The 8,985-nt window shown below is 52.1% G+C and overlaps 1 pseudogene; it reads left to right on the plus strand.

Moving 5' to 3' along the window:
* The first annotated feature begins 5,355 nt into the window (after positions 1 to 5,355).
* Positions 5,356 to 6,558, plus strand: LOC142437481 (large ribosomal subunit protein uL3 pseudogene; annotated as a pseudogene).
* Positions 6,559 to 8,985: the final 2,427 nt, after the last annotated feature.

Consider the following 8,985-nt stretch of genomic DNA (forward strand, 5'->3'; position numbering starts at 1 on the left):
ATGAAACCTTCATCATTCATAAATTAATATTATTTTATCATATGTTGCACTGTCCAAAGTCTCCCCCTTCCTTCCTCTCTGCTGTCCCTCCCCCAGGGAGGAGGCTATTTGTAGATTCTTGTAATCAATTTCCCCTTTCCACCCCACATTCTCTCCACCCTCCAGGCATCGCCACTCTCACCACTGGTCCTGAAGGAGTCATCTGTCCTGTGTTCCCTGTGTTTCCAGTTCCTATCTGTACCTATGTACACCCTCTTATCTAGCCAGATTTGTAAGGTAGAATTGGGATCATGAGAGTGGGGGGAGGATGCATTTTAGAACTAGAGGAAAGTTATATGTTTCATCGTTGCTACCCTGCACCCTGACTGGCTCATCTCCTCCCCACAACCCTTCAGTAAAGTGTGTCCGGTTGGCTACCAACGGGCTTTGAGTCTCCACTCTGCACTCACCCACATTTTCAATGATATGATTTTTTGTTCTTTGATTCTTGATACCTCATGATCCCTTCGACAGTTCGTGGTCAAACAGGCTGGTGTGTTTCTTCCATGTGGGCTTTGTTGCTTCTGAACTAGGTGGCCACTTGTTTATCTTTGAGCCTTAAAGATCCCAGATGCTATATCTTTTGACAGCCAGGCACCATCAGCTTTCTTCACCACATTTGCTTATGCACACGTTTGTCTTCACTGATCGTATCAGGAAGGTGGGCACCCACTGATACGATTTTTAGTTCTTTGATGTCTGATAACTGGTCCCTTCTACACCTCGTGGTCAGCCAGACTGGTGTTCTTCTTCCATGTGGGCTTTGATCCTTCTCAGCTAGATGGCCGCTTATTTATCTTCAAGCCTTTAACACCCCAGACGCTATATCTTTTGATAGCCGGGCACCGTCAACTTCCTTCACCACATTTGCTTATGCACACATTTTTCTTCAGCAATCGTGTCGGGAAGGTGTGAGTCCTGGAATGCCAATTTAATAGAACAACGTGCTCTTGCATTGAGTAAGTGCTTGAGTGGAGGCCCAATGTCCATCTGCTGCCTTATTACTAAACCTATAAATATATGCACATAGATCTGTTTCCCTACACTCATATAAATATATTTACATATGTACATTCCAGTCTTTGGACCTCTATAAATACCCTTTGTCACCTAGTTCTCTCCTCTATTTCCTTTTACTTTCCTCTTGTCCCACTATCATGCTCAGCCTTCATTTGGGTTTCAGTAATTTCTCTCGGTTACCTTGCCCTTGCTGAATCCCTACCAGACCACTCACACCCTCCTTGCTACTGATTTTGGATAACTTATTGCTCCCCTGTCCCTGGGTTGGTCAGCACTACCCCTTTGCCCCCTTCTCTCCCACTCCCCTATTCCCCCGGAACTATTGGTCCCCTTGTTTTCTCCTCCAAACTATTCATGCAGTCTATCGTATCTAGATAGGTCTGTAGAGATAATAATATGCACCAAAAATCAAGTCATTGCAAGATAGGCAATGAATGAGAACACAGCAATGACAACAAAAAGGAAACCAATTACCCATAGAAGAATAAATTAATTTTGGAAGGCAAATGCTTTGAAAATGATGAGGGCAAAAAAATATACAGATGTGCTTTATACAACTGATGTAAGTATGGATTGTGATAAGAGTTGTATGAGTCCCTAATAAAATGTTTTTTTAAGAATAAAATAAAAGAAAAAAATTTTAAAGAAAGAAAAACGTATACATAGATGAAGGTCTGCTTTTTAATCTCTAGGCGTGTCCTTCAGTCAGGTCCAATGGGGTACCATGCTTTGGCCCCAGAGTCTGTCCTTTGTACTACCTCAGGGTCTCCCTGCTCTGCTCCCACGGTTGCTCTGCCACACACTTTTAGTGGTTTGCCTCAGTGCCATAGGATCAGTCTGGGCCAGTTCTAACCCTGAGTCTCCAGTGTTGTCCCCCTTAGGGCACTGGGTCATCAATGGACGGTGTGTCTCATAGTGGGACCAGCCACATTGTCCACTCTGTCCATTGGCTGTTCAGAGCCGGGATATCGTCCTCCAGGCCTGATGGGCCTGGATATGCTCCACTCTCTCTTCCTCCCCCTTCTTTGCTCCCATTTGCTCTGATCAAACATGCCCCTCTCTCCTAGATGCAGCTTCAGTGCTGTCCTCTGAAGTAAATTCTTCTGGGGACAGGGGCAGTTGTCCACATAGCTGGTATAGGAGCCCAGCCCTCAGGCCCCTCCACTGGCTCCCCACTCCGTGCGGGCACACTGCATTCATCTGGCACTGGCTTGATATCTGGTCCCTCTTTCCCTGTGGAAACACAAACAATACCCTCCCCTTGGGTGGGACAGTCAGGCACCTTTTCTCTGGAGCTTCCCTCAGCACCACCTTCGGTTGTGTCCATGCCCATGCCCAGGTCCAGGAAAGGCTATCCGCCCTGTAGGATGCTTGGGAGCAGGTCTTTCAGGCCTGGGAACGGAAGCAAGGGAGACGGCAGGCCATGCACTGCAAGCAGCTCTTCCTCAGACAGTGTGGAAGCTGGACAAGATCCTGCAGGCCCAGGAGACAGCTCCCCTCACCACACACAGACACACTGACCCCAGGACCTCCAGTCCTCCTGTAGTACCACCCCAATCCCCCTTGCTTCCTGGATCACTGGCTGCTATTCTTATACGGAGCTAGATAGTGTGTCTTCCCAAGTGGCCAAGGGGACTCCTGAGCCTCAGGTCACTCAGGGCCATCTCCTCCCCGCACCTGGCCCCGGCCAGCCAAGCCCTATGCGGTTTGGTTGGAAATTGATGGGGCTCCTCACCACCTCGTCAGAAGTTGGGATGTTCCTAACAGCCCCCAGGTTGGAGTGCTCTTCTTCCTCAGGTTCCTTCCCCTCCTGCTCAGCACCCACCTCCCCACCCCCAGCCGCAGGCCCCTTGAGGCACTCCCAGAGAGCCCAGGCTGTAAACCAAGGTTCTGGCAGATGTTGCTGTCTAGGGTTCCCTTTAAACCACCATCTGTGCCCCCGATCACCCCCCCCACCTCTGTGTCACCTCCATGGCTGCCCCAGGTCTCCCAGGAAGCCAGTGTCCTGGAGGGCTCTGTGGAAGAGGTGGAGTGGCTGATCCAGAAGCATGGCACCTTCCAGAGGTGCTGAGCACACAGGACAGGGAGGTGATGGCCGGGACGGTCATGGGCATGACCCTGATAAGGCCGGGGTATCCAGACTGTTGGGGGAACACGGGTGAGGTGTGTATGCACACCGAACCTGTGCTGGTGGGTGAGGGATTACCAAGGAGCCAGGGGCTCCAATCCAGGGCTGGTGACCAAGCCGAGGTGCCCAAGCACCCTGAAGTGCATGGGGATGGGTTAGGCCACACTCTGGGGACCACAGAGGGCATTTGGATCTGCCCATATCACATGGCCCCTGCTTCCTTCTGCCCAGGAGCCTGGCCAACCCTCAACTGCAGAGCTGAGGGGAGGCCCCCGGGACTTATAGTGAGGGCTATGGGCTGTGAGCCAGCCCCAGCAGGGGTACACTCGGTATTCAGGGCTGGGCCCACCTCCCACCTCCCACTATGCAGGAGGCTGTGCTGAGAGAACAGGCCAGGGTGCTTCAAGGCCCCTGGGTTCAGGGCCTGCTGGGCACAATACGTGAGCGGCCGGCTTGAGTGGAAGCCCTGGGAGAAGGTCAGTGACACAAGCTTCACACCTCTCTGATTACTGCCGGCTTTCTCAGGGCTGGTAGCCAGGTCAGAGGGCACCCCACCTGAACCCCTTTTCACCTTTACAAGTGACCTTCAGCCCCACTAGGGGCCAAGGGGCGGCCTGCGGTGGAACGGGATGTGGAGAGTTTAATGGCTTTTCCAGGGGCAAAGCTAGGACTGGAGCCCAGGGCCCTTGATTCTCAGACCCGTGTGGACACCTGTCATCCTGATGGGCAGAGTAGACAGGGCCCCAGTGGTGGTTGAGGGGCACCCTCCACATGAGAACCCACCCATGGCCCATGCCCAGCCACTTCCTAGATCTGAAGACTGATGGGCCTGGGCCCTGTCATCTTGGGTGAAAGAAAAATTATTGTGCTGTCCCTGAGCTTGGTCAGCATTTTACTCCCTGGCAGAGCCCGAGGGGTAGACGGGGTCACCGCTTGGGACCAAGGCAGTATGAACATCTGGGCACTCATGTCCCCACCATCACACAGGACGGCGACTGGATCCAGGGGTGGGGCCAGCAGCTGGAATAGCCTGTCCCTCTTGGGGACCACAAAGAGAAGCTGATGCGGTTTCAGAAACACCTGGCCTATGAGACAGAAACCCCATGGAAGGGAGGCAGGAAGGGAATTGACAGGAAGAGCTGGGACCCCTGCTAGGTACTGGTTTTCCATCCAGCAGCCTTGTCCCCAACACCCGCAGTGTCACTGTGCAGACACTAATCAGACTCTGTCACCTGCCCGAGGCCAAGACCAAGACCAGCCAGGAAGAAAGGATCGAAGAGAACCCTGGGCAGAAGGGCACAGGCCAAGCCTGTAATGTGCCCATCCTCCACAGTGTGCCCTTGCTAGAGTCCTGGACCTTGGGAAGGCTCTGGAGAGCATAGAGAGGCTGCTGCACAGACATGAGGCCTTGGAGCAGGAGATGGGCCTCCTCCAAGTTCAGGGGCAGGTATGCCACTGGGTCTAGCATCGGGGCCAGGCCATGGGACCTCTTCTGTGGGACACTGCAGAGGAAGAGCTGAGCCAGTACACTCCCATGCCAGGGGCCTCTTGATCACAACTTGATCCCCTTCTTCAGCCTCCGGACATCCCCCATATCCCAGAGCAGAAGGCAGCCCTCCTCTGCCAGAGAAGCCTGGGGTCAGCCCGCAGCCTCGGCCACAGGTGCCAACAGTTCATGGACAGCTGGCACAGCTCCAGAGCAGAGCCCAGAAGTGGTATGGACACCCTTTGGGTCCATTTCTTCACTCCTGCCCCCCTTCAGCAATCAAGTCCCATGCATCTCCTTGACTCCTTGTTTTAGGGTACAAAAGAGACCTTCAGGACAAACAATGTAAAGAAAACATCGATCAAGTCTTAAAAGAGACCACGACCACACAATGACCCAGACACATCATCCGTGAAACAAATCCAGGGAGACTCATATGTGTGTAAGAAAGAGGTCTACTGGCGATATCTAAAACAGATGGAAATAGAGTTACCATATGACCAAGCAACCCCCCCCCCCCCACTCTTACTGGGCAAGAAACAAACCAAGATCAAACATCTGTGCTCCAAAGTTCATTGGCACAGTTCACAATTGCAAGGAATTGGAAACAACCCAAATTTCCATCACCTGACAATTGGATTAAAAAGCTGGGGTACCTCTACCAGCGGGGATCAACGATGTAATGTCACACCGGAAGTTCTTGGCGCCCCAGCATGGGGCTCTGGGCTTCCTGCCTCGGAAGCGCAGCAGCCGGCAAGGCGGGAAGGTGAAGAGCTTCCCCAAGGATGACGCCTCCAAGCCGGTCCACCTGACGGCCTTCCTGGGCTACAAGGCCGGCATGACCCACATTGTGCGCGAGGTCGACAGGCCAGGCTCCAAGGTGAACAAGAAGGAAGTGGTGGAGGCCGTGACCATCATGGAGACCCCTCCCATGTTGGTGGTGGCCATCGTGGGCTATGTGTAGACACCTCGCGCCCTCCGGACCTTCAAGACGGTCTTTGCGGAACACATCAGTGACGACGAGTGCAAGCGGCGGTTCTACAAGAACTGGCACAAGTCGAAGAAGAAGGCTTTCACCAAGTACTGCAAGAAGTGGCAGGATGACGAGGGTAAGAAGCAGCTCGAGAAAGACTTTAGCAGCATGAAGAAGTCCTGCCCGGTGATGCGCGCCATCGCCCACACCCAGACGCGCCTGCTCCCCCTGCGCCAGGAGAAGGCGCACCTGACGGAGATGCAGGTGAACGGGGGCTCCGTGGCTGAGAAGCTGGACTGGGCCCGAGAGAAGCTGGTGCCAGTGAACCAGGTGTTCGGGCAGGATGAAATGATCGACATCACGGGGGTGACCAAGGGCAAAGGCTACAAAGGGGTCACCAGTCCTTGGCATACCAAGAAGCTGCCCCGAAAGACCCACCGAGGGTTGCGCAAGGTGGCTTGTATCGGGGTTTGGCATCCCGGCCGGGTGGCCTTCACGATGGCCCACGCTGTGCAGAAAGGCTACCAACACTGCACAGAGATCAACAAGATCTATAAGATTTGCCAGGGCTACCTCATCAAGGACGGCAAGCTTATCAAGAACAACGCCTCCACCGACTACGATCTCTCTGACAAGAGCAACAACCCCCTGGGCGACTTTGTCCACTACGGGGAAGTGATCAATGACTTTGTCATGCTCAAGGGCTGCATGGTGGCCACCAAGAAGCGAGTGCTCACTCTGCACAAGTCCCTGCTGGTGCAGAACAAGCGCCGTGCCCTGGAGAAGATCGACCTCAAGTTCATCGACACCACTTCCAGGTTGGGCCATGGCCGTTTCCAGACCGTGGAAGAGAAAAAAGCTTTCATGGGACCACTCAAGAAAGACCGGATTGCCAAGGAGGAAGGCGCATAACAGATGGTACAGCTGGTGGGATCAGAATAAAGACTTCTTTTTCAGTGGGGGGAAAAAAACTGTGGTACATACATACAATGGAGTACTACGCATCGCTAAAAAGTAGTGATGAAAGTTTGAAGCACATCACTGCATGGGAAGAACTGGAGGAAAGCATGCTAAGCGAAGTAAATCAAGCACAAAATGACAAATACACATTGAGTCCACGGAGGTAAGCTTTAAAAAAATGCAAAAGGGACATAGGGGAAAAGCTACTGTATGATCATTACTGGGTTCCTGGGGTGAGGACCAGGTAATATGGCAGGGACCAGACCAAATTCAGGGACACACATGGTAGACAGATAAAAAGAGGCGGGAAAGGAAAAGTAATAATAATAATAAAAAAATGGGTAGCGGGGTCACAGGGAACCAACCCGTCCAAGGGTGCCACCGTGAACCCGTATATCTCCGATCTGCCTGCCTCTGTGCCTTTGCCTGTGCTCACCCTTTCTCTACTTGGCTCGGTCCTACACCTGTTCTTTTGTGTCTGTCTTATGTCATTACCAGCAGCCCTGCTGGCGTAGTGGTTACGAATTGGACTGTGATCTGCAAGACCGGCAGTTCAAGTCCACCAGCTGCGCCTTGTGAGAAAGATGAAGCTTTCTATGTCTGTAAAAGAGTTACCATCCCCGGAACCCGTGGGGGCAGTTCCACTCTGCCCTTTAGGGTTACCATGAGTCAGAGTTGGCTGGATGGCAGTGAGTTGGGAATTTTATTTACTTCATTCCCAGCATGTCTTTTCAAGGTTCATTTGTGACCTGACATTTATCCCCCTATTTTAATGAAAGGACACCACTCTGTTCTAGAACTCGAACTCACTGACTTGGTCCATCCATCTGTCCACGGACTCAAAGGCGGCTTCCACCTTTGGCTTTCGTAACTATAATGCAGTGATGTCCATAATTTAAAAGAAAACATTTTGACATGATGTTTTTAGGGGACTCAGTGAGACCAGAGCATTTGTCCCTGCTGGTGAAGGGACTGGAGGTCAATCCTTTCTTTCCCTTCTTTTTTAAGTGTCTCTATTCCCATCTACAAAAGATGGGCCCCAATCAGGACTGTATATGGTTTCTCTCCTTGAAACAAAAAAAACCCATTGTTGTGCCCATTACATAGAGGGGGGAACGAAGCTTACAAGCTAGTGCCCAGAACCAACACCCACAAGGCTGGTGGCTGGAGGAGGTCTGTTTGCCCACTGTGGCTGCAGGAGTGACAGAGGGGCCTGCAGGGGGGCCACTGGGCCTCAGAGACCTTCCAGGCGAGGCTACAGGAACTGCAGCAGCTCTGGGGCGAGCTGAGGGCCAACTGTAGGAGGAAAGAGACCACGCTCCAGGAGGCCTGCAAGGTGGGACTGTGCACGCCCTGGGCCAGGTTGGATGGGACCCCAGGTTGCCAAGTGCCCACTGCTCACCCCACGTCCTGTCCCAGGCCCTGCATACGGGGGAGCATCTGGGAGCTGGAGAGCTGGCTGCATCCTGTGGAGGGGGAGCTGCGAGTCCCTGGCAGTGGATAGGACCGTCCTGGGGTGGATGAGCTCCAACTGGGGGCAAACAAGACTCGTTTCAAACACCAGCTCTGTCTCCTCTAAGGGCCCGTGTACAACTGCGACAACACAACATTGGGTCCTGCTGGGTCCCCATTAGCATCTGGGAGGAAGGCTATTTATTACAGGGAATACTACCTTTGTCCCTTGGTGTTAATTGCAGACTCACTGGGTGACGGATTGTATCTGACACGCACCACGTTTGCCGCAGCAAACACCAACACTTTGTCAAACTCCGTTTGGTATTGCTCCATCCCTCCATTATTCTCCCTAATGACAAAAATAATAAACACATTCATATAAAAGCACAAGATGAGGAAAGCTTTAATTTATGCATCTAGTTCAGGGTCATCCCTCTTATCAATATATGACAATCTAATGAGGCTTAATTAAAAAGTAGCAGTGAAGCAATTTAGGAAACTGAGGGATTGTCATGAGTCCTGGTTGTGACAGCATGTTTTGTGCACCATGGAAGATAACAGATTTGTCTTCTGTGGTATCTCATATCCATCACCCCCAAACTACCTGCTCTTAGGGGTAGAGAGAGCGAGCTTGTCTTTGAAAAAAGTGCCTGGGTTTGGTAGCTGCTCACAGGATGGCAGGTGTAATGTATTATGAGAACTTAACAAGGGACTGAGAAGATGGCTATTGGAAGGTCTGGGTGGAGGGCAAGGTCATGACCCTGAAGGATTCAGGATCCAGAAGTCAAGTCAGAACTGGATGCCAGAGACTTTCTCAATCCAGCCCTCTTTGCCCCTCCCCTAAGGCCAATACATTTCTAAGGGTTATGGATTCTACTTCAGAATCTTTCTCAAACCCAGGGCCCTCTTCACCATTATTGTCTA

The sequence above is a fragment of the Tenrec ecaudatus genome, chromosome 1 (assembly GCF_050624435.1).
Source record: "Tenrec ecaudatus isolate mTenEca1 chromosome 1, mTenEca1.hap1, whole genome shotgun sequence".
NCBI lineage: Eukaryota > Metazoa > Chordata > Mammalia > Afrosoricida > Tenrecidae > Tenrec > Tenrec ecaudatus.